The sequence below is a fragment of the Phocoena sinus genome, chromosome 7 (assembly GCF_008692025.1).
Source record: "Phocoena sinus isolate mPhoSin1 chromosome 7, mPhoSin1.pri, whole genome shotgun sequence".
Taxonomy (NCBI): domain Eukaryota; kingdom Metazoa; phylum Chordata; class Mammalia; order Artiodactyla; family Phocoenidae; genus Phocoena; species Phocoena sinus.
Window position 1 is genome coordinate 56,611,337 of NC_045769.1, and position 19,534 is coordinate 56,630,870.

Below are 19,534 nucleotides of genomic sequence, written 5' to 3' on the forward strand. Positions count from 1 at the left end.
TCTTGTCTATCTTTCTGTGAATGTGGTTTTTTTTCCACAGACTGCAGGACTGTAGTTCTTCCTGCTTCTGCTCTCTGCCCTCTGGTGGGTGAGGCTATCTAAGAGGCTTGTGCAAGTTTCCTGATGGGAGGGACTGGTGGTGGGTAGAGCTGGCTGTTGCTCTGGTGTGCAGAGCTCAGTAAAACTTTAATCCGCTTGTCTGCTGATGGGTGGGGCTGGGTTCCCTTCCTGTTGGTTGTTTGGCCTGAGGCAACCCAACACTGGAGGCTGCAGGCTCTTTGGTGGGGCTAATGGCAGACTCTGGGAGGGCTCACGCCAAGGAGTACTTCCCAGAATTTCTGCTGCCAGTGTCCTTGTCCTCACGGTGAGCCACAGCCACCCACCTCCTCTGCAGAAGACCCTCCAACACTAGCAGGTAGGTCTGGTTCAGTCTCCTTTGGGGTCACTGCTCCTTCCCCTGGGTCCCGATGCACACACTACTTTGTGTGTGCCCTCCAAGAGTGAAGTCTCTGTTTCCCCCAGTCCTGTCGAAGTCCTGCAATCAAATCCCGTTAGGTTTCATAGTCTGATTCTCTAGGAATTCCTCCTCCCATTGCTGGACCCTCAGGTTGGGAAGCTTGTCGTGGGGCTCAGAACCTTCATTCCAGTGGGTGGACTTCTCTGGTATAAGTGTTCTCCAGTTTGTGAGTCACCCACCCAGCAATTATGAGATTTGATTTTATTGTGATTGCGCCCCTCCTGCCTTCTCATTGTGGCTTCTCCTTTGTGTTTGGATGTGGGGTATCTTTTTTGGTGAGTTCCAGTGTCTTCCTGTCGATTATTGTTCAGCAGTTGTGATTCTGGTGTTCTCGCAAGAGGGAGTGAGTGCACATCCTTCTACTCCACCAACTTGAACAAATCTTTTTTTTTTTTTTTTTTTTTAATGAAAGCAACCATTCTAGGAAATTACTCTAACACTGCATCTTTCCTTGAAGGAGTACTCTTTGATACTCCTTGGGTTGAAATTAGTTAATGCTATGATGAGTCAGGCTATCTGCTTTTCCCAAAACATCTCCAGGTGCTCTAAGGTTACTGAATGCTTTTCCTTGGGCTCTAAGTTTAGAAACAAAACCAAGCCCTAAAATGAACCGGCATAGAGGCACTGAGATAGTGCAGAATATGAGGGAGTGAAGAAAGCTGGGATGTTGAGTATCACCCAGCCACCGGCTTACATAGGTCACAAGGGTCATACCATCCCAAACCATCCAGAACTGCCAACAAGCAGCCCTCAACTCTAGCCTTTTCCTGGAGTCAAGACCCAACTCATTCCTTCCAGACACCCATGAATCTTGGAGGTGTGACACACCCAGGACAAAGCTGAATCCCGAGAGGTCTGACCTATTAATTCTCCTGCATCAATGTAGCTGCCAAACCACCATCCCTCAGACCCCTGATATCCCTGATGTGTGCCCAAGAGAGAGCCCCTTTCAATGAGTTATCCTCTTAGGAACGCTCATCCTTATACCTGACTCTGTTCCACTCCTCCCTTTTCCCCTTCATTTTTCCTCTGTGACCCCTGGAATCCGATTGCATCATCAACAAAGCCCCAGATACCCCCATCCTCTTCCCTTAGAAAGCTGGCTTTACCCCAGGCACAGTGCTTCCTCTGCAGCTCTCACAAGTGGAGGCTGCCGGGTCAGGTCCTTTCTGTCATACACACCCATTTCCATGGGTCTCAGTTCTCTGTCCTCTGAGACCCAGGCAACATAGCCATTATGCCACACTCTCTACTCCAGCTGTCATCTTCTGACTGGCTGGTTATACCCTTTATTTATTGAAGTCATTGGCAATTGGCCCACAGTATTCCTTTGCATTCCAAATTCTGCCAATAATCTGGCGCATTTGGTGTGTCCATGAGGCTTTTTTTTTTTTTTTTTTTTGCGGTACACGGGCCTCTCACTGCCACAGCCTCTCCCGCTGCAGAGCACAGGCTCCGGACACGTAGGCCCACTGGCCACGGCTCACGGGCCCAGCCTTTCTGTGGCATGTGGGATCCTCCCGGATCGGGGCACAAACCTGCGTCCCCCACATCGGCAGGCGGGCTCCCAACCACTGCGCCACCAGGGAAGCCCTATGAGGCATTCTTGACCTCTCAGTTCCTTGATTCCATCTCCAATTACGTTTTCCATTCTGTTTCAATCACTCAATCCCATGGTCACTCCCAGACTTTGTCATCGAGAAACCACAGCACCGGGAATTCCCTGGTGGTCCAGTGGTTACGACTTGGCGCTTTCACTGCCATGGCCGGGGTTCGATCCCTGGTCAGGGAACTAAGATCCCTGCAAGCCGCCCAGCGCAGCGAAAGAAAAAGAAAGAAACCACAGCACCTCTGAACCTATGACTTTCTATTCCTCCAATTCTTCTCACTTGGTTACTGTCACTCTATCAGTTTTCCAAAAGTAGAATCCTTCCGGTTTTTTCTGTCTCCTTATTTATCATCCACTAGCTGTCTACTTTTCCTTCTCTACCCAGGAAGGACCATGCTTCATACCGTTAGCCTTTGACCAGTGTCCTCAACTCTATTGCTCCATTACTCTGCTGTTTCATCTGCCTGACAAGACTTGGAACATATACCTTGAATCCAGTTGTCTGCTTTGACCATGCCTTTGGGCTGCTGGACACTGCTGGAGAAAGCCACATACTCACATAGACGTCCTAAATTCAGATTCGGCAACATCAGGTGGGACTTTGGTGTGGCCTGTGATCCTATCACATTCCCCTGACCTGCTTGCTCTTTCTTTCTGAGTCCCCAGAGGGTCTATGTCAAGAATTCTCCTCTCTCCAAACCTCCATGCCTGCCCTCTCTACATTCTCCGTTTGTGATTTTATTTCCCACTTATCAAGGTGAGGGGAAGTAAAAGTTATCAGATGTGAGCAGCCTCAGTTTTCCATGGCAACCTATAAACTTACTTGGCATCTTTACCCATCCTGCTTCTTATTATAAAAAAGGTTCTCCTCCCCATCTAAGGCCGATCTCTTGACCTGTGCCCTGGATCCCATCTTCTCCTGACTTCTCACTGACCTCACTCTCAGTTATTCCTTCTCACTCTTATCTTTATAGTCAACCTCTTCCTCCATATTGGCTCCTTCCTTCTCAGGTTAAAAAAAGCCGCATTCCCCTCCATCCACAGCCCTCTCTTCCCCTTGCCAGCTAAACTTCTTGTAGAAGTTGTCTCTACTCACTTTATAAAAATCACTTTCTCCAAGATAAGCAGTGATCTCCATGCATCTAAATTCAAGGGACACTTTTCAGTTCTCTCTTTATTTGACCTTAAGCGGCCTCTGGCATGTCCTCCTTCTGGATACTTTCTCTTTCCTGGGCATCTATGGCACTATGTACATGCTCCTAGATATGCCTATCTACACCAGACCTTTCTCTTGAGCTTCAGACCCAGATAGCTACCTTTTAGTCAGCCCCACCTATAAGTTCCATGGGCATCTTAAACTTAACTAATTTCCTCTTCAAACCCGTATCTCCTCCTGAATTTCCCCTGAGTGGAAAGCACTACCTTGGACTCATTTATGCAGCCAGAAATTTGTGTATCAGCCTGACTACTTTCTTTCCATCATCTCTCATGTCCAACTGTGTCATCATGAACTCTTGATTCTATTTCCCTTATGCTTTTGCTTATCTCCTTCCTCTCTGCCACCATCACGCCTCACCTAACCCTGGTGTCTCTGTTTTCATTCTTCCTCTCAAACCATTCCCCACACAGTAGCCATGTGATTGTAACAAGCAAGGAATTTCACAGATACAAGAATCTCCAAACACTCAGGTATGCAAAAACGAAACATTTTTTCCTAGAGTCAATTTAATGTCTGAATCTGAACCTCCAGCCTTCTTCCTGGTAACTTAATCTAGATTCTCTCAAGTAAATTCAGTGATTTGGCAGAAACTGAGATTATATAAGTATTTCAGTTTAGAATTCAATTTCAGACCTTCTTTCCCCTCTTCCTGCCTCTTACTCTTGGGTCTCCTTGGGTTGACTACCCAAGGGAAGTGGAGAAGGGGATGGTGGTTCATGTCTGATTGGTTGCATATGGCGATGGAGTGGGAACTACCCATTTAGTCTCATCTGGGGTGGTCCGCATGCTGGCGCCAGCTGCTAACGCTGCTGTTTTCTAGCCTCTCCACATGAGCAGGGCCCCCTGTGCCCTCTAGGTTTTGGACCCTGCTGGCTCTGATGGGTGGTGATGGGTTGGCTGGGTACACATGCAGGTCCCATGTAGCTTCACCTCTCAAAGGGTCAGCCACTTTCCTGCAACCCCAGCAGGCAATCCAGGAACGTTTCTTCCTTTTGTCCAACACATCCCCTTTCCAAGCCAGGTCATTTCTTCTCCCCTCCCAGCCCGGAGGGAAAAAAATAAATTCACATTTATGCATTTGTGTGAATTGTTTAATCTCATTAGTTTAATCTCTGAATTAAAGTGCAGAACCTTTTTTTTTTTTTTTTTTTTTTTTGCGGTACACGGGCCTCTCACTGTTGTGGCCTCTCCCGTTGTGGAGCACAGGCAGAACCTTTTGTATTTGAATTTTGTAGTGTGGAGTCTGGTCTCTCTCAGTAGCAGACTGCCTCCTCAAATGTGCTTTTCACTCTACTAACAAAAGAGTCTGGTGAGTGTGTGTTGGTGAGGTGACAGGTGCAGGCTGGTAACTCAGAGCCCAAGGAGAGAGATGAGCAGAGAGAGTACATTCCATTAATACTTCACATATCATCCTGTCACATATTCTTTCAAAATCATAAATCTTATCAGGTCATTCGCCTGCTAAAAGACCGTCTGTAGTTTCCCACTGCTTTTAGAATAAAGTGTAAACTTGACTTAAAGTTAAGCTCTGTCCCCAGTTTACCTCTCCCACCTTATTTCCCACAATTTCCCCTCTTCTTTCAGTTCCTTGGGCTCACCATCCCCTCTTTTGCCTCTGGACTTTCTCACATTCCTAGAAGATTTTCTCCATCTTTTCCCTACACCTGGCTAATTCCTCCACATTCCTGTGGTCTCCAGTTAAATGCCACCTCCCTAGGGAAATCCTCTTTGACCTCCCTCCTACCCCTGACTTTGATGTGTCCCTTCCAGGCACTCCCATAACCTTCTCATGTCATAGCACTTATCGCATTTTAGTTTGTTTTATTTGTCTGCTCTCCCACTAGACTATAAATGCTTTCAAGGCAAGACTGTGTCTGTCTGGATCACTGTTCACCCTCCAGCACCTAGCATATGCTAGGAGCTCAGTAAATAACTGTTAAATAAGAAATAAGTGAATGAATGAAGAATAATTGAACACAAGCCAGATAAAGGCAAGTCAGCTCCACAAAGAAGAGGTAAGCAATGTAGATTTGACTGAAATTTTTATGAAGAGACAGAGGAGAGGGTTTGAATGGAAGCATTTCTATTCTCCCCTCAGTGTCCTTCTTTGGCTTCCAAATTTTGGGTCTCGCTCTGCTTTGACTCTTCCTTCCTCCCCAGCCACAACTCACCCTTCCCTTCCCTAAGAAACTATCCCTCTGAGAAGACTATTCGGTATGAATTGGAGAGAGATGAGGCTAGTATCAAGTGAATGCCATTTAGGAGACAATTGAAAAAGACCAGGCAGAGATGGTGAAGGCCTGAACTAAGAAAATGACAAAATAAAGAGGAGAGGGTGAGTTTAGGAAATGTTTTGGAGCGAAGATAGACAGGATGTGGTTACTGATTAGGTTGGGGTAGAAGAGAAAAGAAAGAAGAATATAAGGTACATCCCAGGTATTGGTGTATGTGAAAGAAAGAGAAAGTGAGAGGAAGGAAGGGAAGAAGGGAGGTAGGGAAGGGAAGGAAAGAAATGATTGGAAGACAGTCAGTGAAAGTGTAGAATTGAGAATGCCATAGGATTAGATTTATTACCAAGAGAAGTAAGAGAGGGAATTAAGCAAGGAAGGACAACTATAAGAATTATTACCTCTTGAGAGTATAACTGAAGTAACAGACCAAAATTGCTGTTGGCACTAGTCCACATAATTGTATGATTTTCTTTAATAACTTGGATTATTAATGGTAAGAGCTGAGAAAATTGGTGGTAGATTGATCCAAGACTTGGAATTTGCTGGGAAGATCTGATGGGGCAGAAGGACCAAGGGGCAAGGGGATTGATGATGCCATGAAAAAACATTCAAAGTGACGGGCAATGGCACCTAGGCTCAATAGTGATAGAAGTGAGCCAGGAAGGCGCTGATAGACTGCGGGGGGTGGGGAGGAGTAGAAGAGGGCCCAAGGAATTGGATGTTTTGATGTAAAGAAGAGTAAGTAAGAAAACCAGCATGCTAAGAAACAAAGGATATAGAACAGAGAAGGGACCATGTATGTTTGCAGGGAGTAGGAATCCACAGACTACAGGACCCAAGAAGAAAACAAACATAGAAAGGAAAGGGTTCCCTTCTTCCTCTGAAATGAGAGGGAAGGAGAAAAGGAAATATCTTGTTTAAATATTTCTTAGCAGAGAAAAATCAGAAAGAGGAAGCTGACATTGTAGAATCTTGATCTCTTCTGTCAAGCAAGATGGGAGTGATATTGCAGGAGGTGGGACTGCAGGAAAGATCAAGAAAATGTGGTGGGGAAACACCTGTCCTGATTGAAAAAATCAGACAATTGCCTGTTGGTAGTGAGGGCTCAGCTGGAACAGTCAGCTGACACTGGCTTGGATCAGATTTCTGAATTGTCCGCAGCAACACCTTCTGCTTTACAGCAGAAACAGAAAGCACGTGGTAGATTTCATTTGGCATGGAGAGTACAAAGATAGGAGTGGATGAAGGACCAAGGGGATAAGGGCACTTATCAGGATTATTGCTGAAATCATCAGCACTGGTAACAAGCTGAGAGGAAGACAAGCAGGGCTGACGGGTCCTTGGTGCTATGAGAACAGCGGTGGTGAGGTAGCAGGGCTCTCACTACAAGGACAAACAGAGAGTTCAGTGGCCCTGATAAAAATAACACCAGAATCTCCCAGACATTTTCCCCATAAAATAAAAAGGTGATTGCCCCTTTAAATCATTAACTAAACCAGCATTCAAATCTGGGCAGACTCTCCCAGGTTGGGCTGTTCTGCTTTGCCAGGAATCAATAAGCTTCTGTGAACCCTCCAGGGCAAGTGAGGCATGATCCATCTTCCCTGTCTGAACAAGCTTGATCTGGCCTCCCTCCTCCTGCTAAAGCAGGCCTGAGGTATGTGCCAGGATTCTGTGTTTTAGGCTAATTATTACATTCCAGAATGGTCTGGACTCCTGCTGATATAGCTTTTCAGCTTTTAGAGGGCCCTGCTCTAACCCTCCCTGGCTGTACCCCTCTCAGAACCCACATTGATTCCCTCTAGACCACACTCTGGGTACCTTGGACCATTTCAGAATTCCTTGCCCAAATGCCCCAAGCTCACTTTCAAGGCCTGCCTACACTTCCTTCCCGGTCCCATCCTCTCAAGGACAGACCATGCCACTAGTACACTCCTCAGCCTGAAGGTCACCAGGGGATGTGCACAGTGTGGATGTTTTGGCCGGGGCATATACACTTCTGCAGGAGGGGCCCTTCTCCATCAGAGCCAGGGGTGGGAAGAGAAGAGGGGCAGCTTCAGCCTGGGGCCCAGCTCACCCCGTGCCTCCATGTCCTATTGCAGGACTCCAAGGAGTTCAAGAATTATACATTCAGACTTGGTCTTCAGATCATTAGGAAGATAGAGTTATCAAATTAGGAAAATAGTACATATTTTATTTATAATTTTACATAGTTAGACATGGGATGCAGACCTCCATTTGTACTTTCCCTTGGTTTCACAAATGTCAGAGGTAGTCCTGGCTCCGACAATGTATTATTTGCCCATTGTGAAGAACAGCTCTTCAAAATTACTATTCTAAGTTTATTTGACATCTAGTTAGGTCCAAATCATATCCCAGGATGGTGAAAAATAAAAATCCATTTAAAATCCTGTCAGGATTTCTAAAAAGTTTTGGTAGCCTCAGCCCTTTCTCTAATTTTTCTTTTTTTTTAATTAATTAACATTTATTTATTTTTGGCTGCATTGGGTCTTCATTGCTGCACCTGGGCTTTCTCTAGTTGAGGTGAGCAGGGGCTACTGTTCGTTGCAGTGCGTGGGCTTCTCATTGCGGTGGCTTCTCTTGTTGCAGAGCACAGGCTCTAGGCATGCAGGCTTCAGTATTTGTGGTACACGGGCTCAGTAGTTGTGGCTCGTGGGCTGTAGAGCGCAGGCTCAGTAGTTGTGGTGCATGGGCTTAGTTGCTCTGTGCCATGTGGGATCTTCCCGGACCAGGGCTTGAACCCATGTCCCCTGCATTGGCAGGAGGATTCTTAACCACTGCGCCACCAGGGAAGTCCCTTAGCTTAATGTTTTCAAGGTTCATTCATATTTCAGTATGTATCAGCACTTCCTTTTTATTGCTGAATAATATTCCATTGTATGAATATAACATACTTTATTTATCCATTTATCTGTTGATGGAACTTGAGCTGTTTCTACTTTTTAGATGTTATGAATAGTGCTATTATGAACATTTGTGTACAAGTTTTTGTGTGGACATTTGATTTCATTTACCTTGGGTTATATACCTAAAAAGGGAATTGTTGGATCACAGGGTAACTCTATGTTTAGCCTTTTGAGAAAGCCAGACTGTTTTCCTAATTGGCTAACATTTTACATTTCCACTAGCAATGCATGAAGGTTCGAATTTCTCCAGTCCCTCACCAACACTTGTTATTATCTGTCTTTTTTATTATAGCCATCCTAGAGGGTGTGAGGGAAATCACTGTGATTGTGATTGCCATTTTCCTGAAGGCTAATGATATTGTGCATCTTTTCATGTGCTTATTGGCCATTTGTATATCTTCTTTGGAGAAATGTATATTCAGATCTTTTGCCTGTTCTTAAATTGGGTTGTCTTTTTATTGTTGCGTTTAAATTTTTTTATGTATTCTAGATACAAATCTCATATCAGATATATGATTTGCAAATCTTTTCTTGCCTTCTATAGGTTTCTTGCTGGTGTCCTTTGAAACACAAAAGTTTTCAATTTTGATGAAGTCAAATTTATCTGTTTTCTTTTTTTGCTTGTACTTTTGGTGTTATATCTAATGAGCCGTTGACTAAAGTTACAGATTTATGCCTGGGTTTCCTTCTAAACTTTTATAGGTTTAGCTTTTGCATTTCAGTCTTTGCTTTTGGGGGGTTAATTTTTGTATTTGGTGCGAGGTAAAGGTCTAATTATATCCTTTTGCATGTGATATCCAGTTGTCCCAAACCTTTTGTTGAAAAGACTATTCTTTCCTCATTGGATTATCTTGGAACCCTTGTCAAAAAACCAACTAACCATAAAAAATAAAAATTAAAATACCCAACTGACCATAAGTGTGTGTAAGAGTTTTTATAATACGTTTTTTCCTAATATCTATAATTTCTTTTCTAAAAGGATAAGTAATAGGTCACATCTCTGGTTACTATGACACTTTTAAATCAAAAAGTTCAGAATAGAAGCATTTTAACAATTGTTTTGTTCCCCTAGAGCCATTTAGAAAATTCTACTTGCAGCTAAAACGTTCTTTCCCATTAGAGGTATTTCACCCAGATAGAAAACAGAAAACTAGATAAACTGGGAAACTGAGGTCACACAAAGGATTTCCTTAATCTCTTGGGTACGTGTTCTAATTTCTCCCTTTTTGCCCTCTTTTTTTTCTTTTATCCAGAAGAGTAATATTAACTTTTTAATAAAATTCATAGCGATCAATCAGTTATCTAGTGTTCAGGCCCAGAATATATTTCTTGGCTAAAAGATCTCTACCCCACTTCCACATGTGGAAAGAAATAAAACATGGGACTCTAATCTCATAAATGAGTAACAAGGGTTGTTTCCTCAAATGAGACAAGGATTTAGGATGAGAACATGTTTTGAATTGAGATGGTTTTCATAAATCTGATTAGCTCTGATTGTAGGCTTATTTTATTGTTCACTGTATTTTGTTCCCATTTATAGTAATCAATAATAGATTTAATTGTGCTCTATCATTTATATCATTAATATTTCCCCTAGGTTTGAGTAATGTGACGTTCTCCTTTAAACTTGTATGGGGATTAAACTTGGCAGTGATTTAAAGTAATTAATTCATATGTCAGTTGTTAGCAAGGTCCAGTAATTAAAGTCTACTTTAGAGTAAGTTATTAACTCTCCAATAAAAAAAAGCACTTTATCAACTTATCAGTTTTAGCTATTTATTCTGGTTGACAGACGAGATAGGGAAGTTATTGACTGCACATAATCACCTCTGTACTTTCACCAGTAAGCACTGGGGTCAAATGGAAGTCTAGGTTGTTCAAGGTCATAATTTAAATATAGAATAAACCAGTTCAGATTGCTGGGGTGGGGGAAGATGCCCTTGGATCTTGTCACCTTTGCAATACTGTCTCCTGAAATTTTGCAAAGTCCGTTTTTACTCTGTTCACAATTTTCAAATTTCTAAAGTAAAAACCTAGACCGAGTATTTCATATTGAGGTCAGATATTAAATTGCTTTACTTTTATGTTTTATTTGCAATATTATTAACTATAGTCACCATGCTGTACATAACATACCCATGACTAATTTATTTTATAAGTGGAGGCTTGTACCTTTTGACTCCCGTTGTATAATACTTTTAAAAACTAATATAATATAAAAAAACTAATATATGTCAGTTATATCTCAACTTTTTAAAAAGGTAAAATTAAAAAAAATTTTTAAACCTTTAGATGCTCTCCTTGTGAACAGGCTAGGGGGAAGAATTCTAGTTAAGTGTAATACCTGGGACACAACAGGTGCAGGCCTTTTATTTGCAGGCCTAAACTAGCCACATTTTTCCATCTCATGATAGCAAGGTTCCTTCTTTTTTTTTTAACATCTTTATTGGAGTATAATTGCTTTACAATGGTGTGTTAGTTTCTGCTTTATAACAAAGTGAATCATCTATACATATACATATGTTACCATATCTCTTCCCTCTTGTGTCTCCCTCCCTCCCACCCTCCCTATCCCACCCCTCCAGGTGGTCACAAAGCACCTCCCTGTGCTATGCGGCTGCTTCCCACTAGCTATCTACCTTATGTTTGGTAGTGTATATATGTCCATGCCTCTCTCTCACTTTGTCACAGCTTACCCTTCCCCCTCCCCATATCCTCAAGTCCATTCTCTAGTAGGTCTGTGTCTTTATTCCTGTCTTACCGCTAGGTTCTTCATGACATTTTTTTTTCTTAAATTCCATATATATGTGTTAGCATATGGTATTTGTCTTTCTCTTTCTGACTTACTTCACCCTGTATGACAGACTCTAGGTCTATCCACCTCATTACAAATAGCTCAATTTCGTTTCTTTTTATGGATGAGTAATATTCCATTGTATATATGTGCCACATCTTCTTTAGAGGGTGTGGAGAAAAGGGAACACTCTTGCACTGCTGGTGGGAATGTGAATTGGTACAGCCACTATGGAGAACAGTATGGAGGTTCCTTAAAAAACTACAAATAGAGCTACCATATGACCAGCAATCCCACTACTGGGCATATACCCTGAGAAAACCATAATTCAAAAAGTCATGTACTAAAATGTTCATTGCAGCACTATTTACAATAGCCCGGAGATGGAAGCAAGGTTCCTTTTATTCTGCTTTGCTTCTTGGCCTGACATTTGGTTACATTTATTCAGCTTGAGGGCAACCATAATGGGCCCTTTGCTTTCCCTTGGTTGGCTTGTGATGAACTACTACCAAGGTCAGTTCAGGGCTAACTCTGTATGTGGTCAGCCATGACTACAATAGTGGTTCCCAAGCCCAGCTGATCATCAGACTATCTGGGGTGGTATTTAAAGAGCTTTTTAGGCCTCATCCCAAACGTACTGAATCTGGATCTCTAGGGTAGGGCTGATGAATCTGTATGTTTCAAATCTTCCCAAGGTGATTCTGATATTCAGCCAAGTTTGGGACGTGGTCCAGGACCCTCTCCAGGTAATTAAAGATCCCATGAGTGTGGCCTCAGGGCATTGCCTCTGAGAAACTGCCATCTACTTACCAGAAGATTCTAAAAAGACCAGAGGTTCCTGTTTGCAGTCTGCCCTTAATGACTATCCACTACCTTGGTGAAGAATTCAGTGTTCTTTCTCTGTCACTCTCACTCCCTCAGGCTGTCCTTGTGACTTATTTACTCTTTCAAGCTGCCCAGCAATGGTGCTGGTGAGAATAAGATAGGTTTTGGTCTTAGAGACTTGACATGGCCTCTTGGCTCAGCCTCCTCTATGGGTGCCATTTGCCTCATCTGTACAGTGGAGATAATATTGTCCTCTCAAGGATGTTATGAAGACCAGAAGAATGTATTAATATTACACCCTGCACTAGGCATTATAGCTTGTTTGGTTTTACTTATCCACCTCTATGAATATGTTGGGTAAATGAAGCTTGGTCATCAGTTTTCCCTGATTGTAGCCCCTGGATTGCTCTATGCAGTGTTTCTCAAAGTAAGGAACATAGATCACCTGCATCTGAATAGGAGGGAGAGAGGAGAGAAATCTGCTCGTATGTAACTGTAGCTTTCTGCATTTTTGAATTTTTTATTGCAGTATAACATACACATAGCAAAGTGTATTTATTATAAGTGAACAGCTCAGTGAATTTTCATAAACTGAAGACACTCATGAAACCAACACCCAGATCAAGAAATAAAACATGACCAGAACCCCAGAAGCCCTCTGCACTCGAACTTTGAGAACCAGTGTCATAGGAAGAGCCGAGCTGGGGAACTCCCCTTTGCCACAGTCCTGCTCCTTTCTCACGAGCCAAATCTGCGTGCCGTGTGAGCCCTCCCCAATCTGAGAGCCTGTGGCCTCACATGCACCCTTAATAGTGATGAGACTTCCTTTGTCAGAAGGGTCACAAAGGATGTTTCCATCATTTATATTCTTGCATACACCCTAAACTGCTTGCAGTAAATGAATTCAGGTCCTAGCCAACAAGGAGTGGAGATCACTCATTGTCTGAAAGCATCAACTTATTACAACACTCCAGCATTTTCTCACGGAAGGGTGAATGAGGTAGATTCTAGTGTAATTACCTTTGTGTAATTGAAAACTAAATCACTGTTGACTGCATAGTTTAAATATCCATTTAAATACTTTCATTTCATTGCACTTATTTTTGCAGGACATGCTACTACCAAATAGGCTATTAATTTTTCTAGTGGATTAAAATCTGCATGGGAACATTAAAAACTAACCCAGCTCAAATAGATGCCCTCTTCTTCCAGAAATCATTAGAGAGAGCTTGTCTTTTTCTTTAATCCAGCTATTCAAAATAATCTATTAGACTAAGACCTGTAATAATACAGGTCTTGCCCAAAAGAGATCAGGTTTTTCTATGCAATATAATTTAGGCAAGATTTTAAATAATAGAACAAGAGCCCATGGTGCTTTTGCCTGTATCTCCTCAAATTTTAACGTGCACACCAATTACCTGGGGGTCTTGTTAAAATGCAGATTCTGATTTCGTGTGTCTTGAGGCCTGAGATTCTGCGTTTCTAACAGTTTCCCAGCTGGGGCTGATGCTGCTGGTCTGAGGGCCACACCTTGAGCAGCAAGAGTATTCAGAATAAGCCCTGACTAGAAGCCTGGGTACATATCTGAGCTTCAGTTTCCTCGTATATATAGACAATTTCTAAGTCCCTTCTAACTGTACAATTCCACAATTCAATAATCTCTCTTCACTTATTAGCTCATTTTTCTTTAGGCTGCTGATTCTCATTGTTTATGCTGTTTAAGCTGTTGTATTAGGTATTGTGTATTGGAGGGCCAGGTAAAAACTCTTACTTATGGCTGAAAAGTTTTATTTTTCAATCTTCTACAAGTCTACCTCAATCCATGGAAAATTTTGGCTAATAATAACATGATACTGGCCTTGGACCATAAGCTAAACTTGAGTCAGCAGTGCAGGGCTTTGGATAGATAAGCCAGTGTGAACCTGGGAGTATAATCAAAAGAAAGGGACAGCTAGGGCTTCCCTGGTGGCACAGTGGTTAAAAGTCCACCTGCCAATGCAGGGCACACAGGTTTGAGCCCTGGTCCAGGAGGACCCCACATGCCACGGAGCAACTAAGTCCATGTGCCACAACTACTGAGCTACTGAGCCTGTGCTTTAGAGCCCACAAGCCACAACTACTGAGCCCCTGTGCCACAACTACTGAAGCCCACGTGCCTAGAGCCCTTGCTCCTCAACAAGAGAAGCCACCGCAATGAGAAGCCTGTGCACCGCAACAAAGATTATCCCCAGCTCACCGCAACCAGAGAAAAGCCCGCACACCGCAACGAAGACCCAACGTAGCCAAAGATAAAATAAAATAAGTTAAATAAAAAAAAAAAAAAAGAAAGCTATGGAGACCACTGCCAATACCACAGCCAGTTCTTACCAATGGAGGTGGTGACAACGTGGAGGCAGAGAAAGTCTAGCCACTGAAAATTATTTCTAATACAGCATACACATCAGCAACTAACAGGGAAAACTAACAGGCAGGGAAAATAGCACCCATCTTCCTTTTACATTCTACATCTCACTTCATTATATCTGACTGGCAAAATCTAGTTTATATAGTCATAGTTTTTTAGCTATAAGTCAATATTTATTGACGTATAACATACACACAGAAAAATGCACAAATCACAATTAGTCAGCTTGATGAACTTTCCTAAAGTGAACATACCCATGTAACCAGCACCCAGATGAGGAGATGGAAATTCCTAGCACCCAGAAGCACCCCTTATGCTCTTTTCTAAGCATTATCCTCCCTGAAGTTAACTGCAATCTTGGCTTCTAACATCATAGAGCAATTTTGCCTATTTTTGAACCTTATACAAAGTGGAATAATATGATATGTACTCTTTTATAACTGACTTTTTTCACTCAGCATTATTTTTGTGAGATTTATCCATGTTGCGTGTAGCAGTTGTACCTTCATTTTCATTGCTGTATTGTGTTCCATTGGCTGAATATAACAACATTTATGTATTCTACTGCAGATGGACATTTGGATTGTTTCCAGTTTGGTTATTACAAATAGTGCTGCTATGAAAATAACATATGTATACATTTCAGTTAGATATATAAGAATGGAATTTCTGGGTTATAGGAGATACATACACTTAGCTCAAGTATATATTGCCAAACCGTTTTCCAAAGTAATGGATGTGCCACATCCTTACCAAAATTTATATTTTCCATCTTTTACATTTTAGCCATTCTGTTGAAAGGCTAATGCGATGTATGGAAATCATATTGTGGTTTTAGTTTTTATTTACCTGCTGTCTAACAAGTGAAGCACCTTTTCTTATATTTATTGGCCATTTGGATATCCTCTTCCATGAAGCGCCTGTCCAAGTCTTTCATCCAATTTTCTGTTGGCTTGTCTGACTTTTTCTTGTTCTTTGTGGTTCTTTATTCTGAATATGAGTCTTTTGTTGGGTATATGCATCGGAAACACCTTTTGCCTCTCTGCAGCTTGTTTTTTCACTCCTTTAGTAGTGTCTTTTGATGAAGATGTTCATAATTTTGATGTAGTTCAGTTCATCAGAGGTTTTCCTTTATGGTCTAGTTTGTGAGTATCCAGTTTAAGACTGCTGACTCCAAGGTCGTAAAGGTATTCTCCTATGTTTCCTTGTGAAAGCTTGTTTTACTGTTGACATTTAGATTTATAATTCATCCGATACTGATTTCTGTATATGATGAAAAGTAGGAAATATAGTTTTGAGACTTCCAACTCCTATAACGCTGTGCAATGGGGTAGCTATAGAAGTTGGTGAAAATGAAGCTGAGTGCCAAGAGGCTATATCTAACACAGTTAACCTAGGCCAGTTTTTATACCGTAAAACATAGAGCTACAAACCATGAATTTTACTGAACCTCTTTTCAATATGACTTTCTGTGATAGCGATTTTCCAGATTCCACACCTCCCTAATGGCAACAGTCCACTTCAAGCACTTGCTTCGCCTCTTCTTCCTTACCCTACCTCTTGGAATGTCATCATTTTTGCAAGAGCACTGTGTTCTTTTTCAAAACTTATAGCAAGAATTGATCTGCTTTCAAATAAATGAAAAGAAGCCCAACGTTAGACTTGGTGAGTAAATGTGAATGTTAGAATACTTTTAAAGATTTGTAGTTTTATTATCCAATCTAAGAAAGTGTGGTCACATGTGGAATATTGTTCTAAAAGGCTTGAGGACGTGGAAACAACCTCAGTGTCCATCAGTGGATGAATGGATAAAGAAGTTGTGAGATATATTATATATATGTGTGTGTTTGTGTGTGCGTGTGTGTATATATATATGTATATATACAGCAGAATATTATTCAGCCATAAGAAAGAGGAAATCCTGCCATGCACAATAATATGGACCTTGAAGGCTTTGTGGTAAGTAAAATATGTCAGAGAGAGACAAAACTGTATGATCTCACTTGTATGTGGAATCTTAAAAAAAAAAAAAAAACCTCTTAGAAATAGAGATCAGACTTGTGGTTACCAGAACAGGTTGAGCGGGGGGGAGGAGAAATTTAAGGAAGGTGGTCAAAAGGTACAAATTTTCAGTTATAAGATAAATAAGTATGAGGGATGTAATGTACAATATGATGACTATAGTTAACCCTGCTGTATAATATATAGGAAAATAGTTAAGAGAGTAAATTCTAAGAGTTTTTGTCACAAGGAAAATAAGTTTGTTTCTGCTTTTTCCCTTGATTGTATCTACATGAGATGATGCATACTGACTAAACGTATTGTGGTAATCATTGCGCAATATATGTAAGTCAAACCATCATGCATTACACCTTAAACTTGTACAGATATATGTCATTATATCTCAATAAAACTGGAAAAAGTAAATAAAAGGCTTGAGGGAAAAGCGAGTTCTCCTAGGTGGGTTAAACAAGCTCCATCACCCTACCTCTCCCCACTTAGAGGCACAACCACTTCAGGCAATTTTTTTCATGTGGAACAACTGATGCCTCAATCTGATGTAAGGTATTATACAAAGGAGGTTTTGAAACAAACTCCCTACAACCAGATTTCTCTGTATAGGATCCTCCTTTAGAAATTACGGGGTGGTCCCTGGAACAAAAAAATGCATCCAGAGCAAAATTCTTCTCAACTGCCTTGCGCCTGAATCCCTGCTCTTTCCTTTTACATTTCGATATATCCTTTGGTTCCCTAATAATAATAGCTGAAGTGGGTTGTGAAATATGACTTTTTTATTATTCAGCTCAATTTTTATTTCATGTCCCTATATCTCTGGGTCCTTAGGAAAATAACACTGGTCATTTCAGGTCATACTGAAATGGTCATTTCCAAGCCGTGCTATACAATTTCAGGATCTTACATAGTGCCAAGGCTTCTGGAACAGGGTGAGTGTCTTAGCTGGTCCTTAATTAGTTCACAGTGATAAGGCCAAGACTGATATACATTGTAGGGGTCCCCTGGCCCCTTTATGTCTGTTATTTCTGGGTTCCTTAGAGATCTGACCATCTGCACAGATGCACCTGGCAGCAATTGCCCCTCGGTTCTCCCAATTCTTATTTGCCAGGCACTCTTCTAATTATTCTATATGTATTGTCCTACTTAATTTCCATAATAACCCTATATGGTAATTGCTATTATTATCTACATTTTATAAATGAGGACATTGAGGTGAGATAACATGCCTAAAGCCCTCGCTTCTCGTTAGTGGTGAAGCTTTTGCTGTGGATCGATTCCCTTTACTCTTTCGTGTGAATGCTCATTAATAATCCATTTGCCCACCCTTGCTTTGCCTCTCAGATCTTAGACAAACCTCTTATTATCATCTCCACTTGCCTCCAGAATTTTTCTTTGCAAAGATCCATCACACCAAGGTTTGCCAGTCATCTTAGTTAATCTTCTTATTCAATTTATGAAGCGAGTATTTGTAGGCACCAGCTATGTGTCCAACACAAGTTCTGATGACTGAATGGGATAGGGAGGAAAGAAATACAAGAGTCCCTTTCATAGGAAACACAAACGGAATTTAACTTAATTAGAAAGAAACCTAAGTGCTTCAATCACTAACCATTGATTTGACACTTGGAACTCAGATATATGAACAGCCATTGTTGTTGTTGTTGTTGTTGTTGTTGTTGTTTTGCGGTGCGCGGGCCTCTCACTGTTGTGGCCTCTCCCGTTGCGGAGTACAGGCTCCGGACGCGCAGGCCCAGCGGCCATGGCTCACAGGCCCAGCCGCTCCGCGGCATGTGGGATCTTCCCAGACCCGGGCACGATCCCATGTCCCCTGCATCGGCAGGCGGACTCACAACCACTGCGCCACCAGGGAAGCCCCGCTATTGTTGTTTTTGATGGCCCTTTCATCTGGGTCATTTCCCAGAAGTAGCCTATGTTTCCTCTTATGCTCATCTGAGAACTACTGATCCTTCCGAGGGGCCCACCTCCACCCGCAGTCCCCCTCAGGGTTCAGTGGGTCTCAAGTGTCAATTTCCCAGCGTTCACTCACGCTTCCACAGGGATTAGGATAAGGATGGAATCTTTGGGAAACTGAAAGTGCCATTTTAGACTCAACATAGTTTATTTTTTAAAAGATTTTTTTGATGTGGACCACTTTTTTTTTTTTTTTGCAGTACGCGGGCCTCTCACTGTTGTGGCCTCTCCCGTTGCGGAGCACAGGCTCCTGACGCGCAGGCTCAGCGGCCATGGCTCACGGGCCTAGCCGCTCCGCGGCATGTGGGATCTTTCTGGACCGGGGCACGAACCCGTGTCCCCTGCATCGGCAGGCGGACTCTCAACCACTGCGCATGTGGACCATTTTTAAAGTCTTTATTGAGTTTTTTACAACATTGCTTCTGTTTCATGTTTTGGCCTTTTGGACATGAGGCATGTGGGATCCTACCTCCCTGGAAGGTGAAGTCCCAACCACTGGACCGCCAGGGAAGTCCCATAGACTCAATATACTCTTGACAGATTTTATGGATGAACCTGGTACCTAGTCACTAAATATAAGGTTTTTATGGAAAAATATCTACATGTTCCCCAAAAGTCTACAGTCCTTGATTATGAACCATGTTACATTCTTTGCATTTCTTGGGTACCTTAACTGGTAAACCTGACCGTTTTAAGTGGAATGTCTGGTGTTTTCTCTATTCTTTACTCTTTCAGAATGAGGTAGATGTCTCTGTCCTGATACCAGTTCTCAACTTGAGCAAATTAGTGCCTCTAGCCACTTCAGAGAAAACAGATCTCTGGTAGGGATCATTTAAGACATTACAGCAGTGTTTTACAAAGTTCTAATTACCCTGTTTATCTGGAATCTCCTGAAAATTAATCCCTAATTAGCTGAATGTAAGATGACCTACTGTGGGAACTAGTTTTACTGGAACATTTCATCCTAGATTTCTGTGACCACGAGTTTAGTCGTAGAGAAAAGTAAATTGGCATCACTTTC

At 42.0% G+C, this 19,534-nt stretch overlaps 1 protein-coding gene across 1 annotated transcript in view; it reads left to right on the plus strand.

Moving 5' to 3' along the window:
• The first annotated feature begins 352 nt into the window (after positions 1 to 352).
• The window catches only part of NFE2L2 (nuclear factor, erythroid 2 like 2), a 105,462-nt gene continuing 86,280 nt past the window's right edge, over positions 353 to 19,534 (plus strand). The window contains exons 1-2 of the mRNA XM_032638174.1: positions 353 to 415; positions 2,512 to 2,719. The gene's annotated coding sequence lies outside the window, so the exon portion shown is untranslated. The remainder of the gene's footprint in view (positions 416 to 2,511; positions 2,720 to 19,534) is intronic.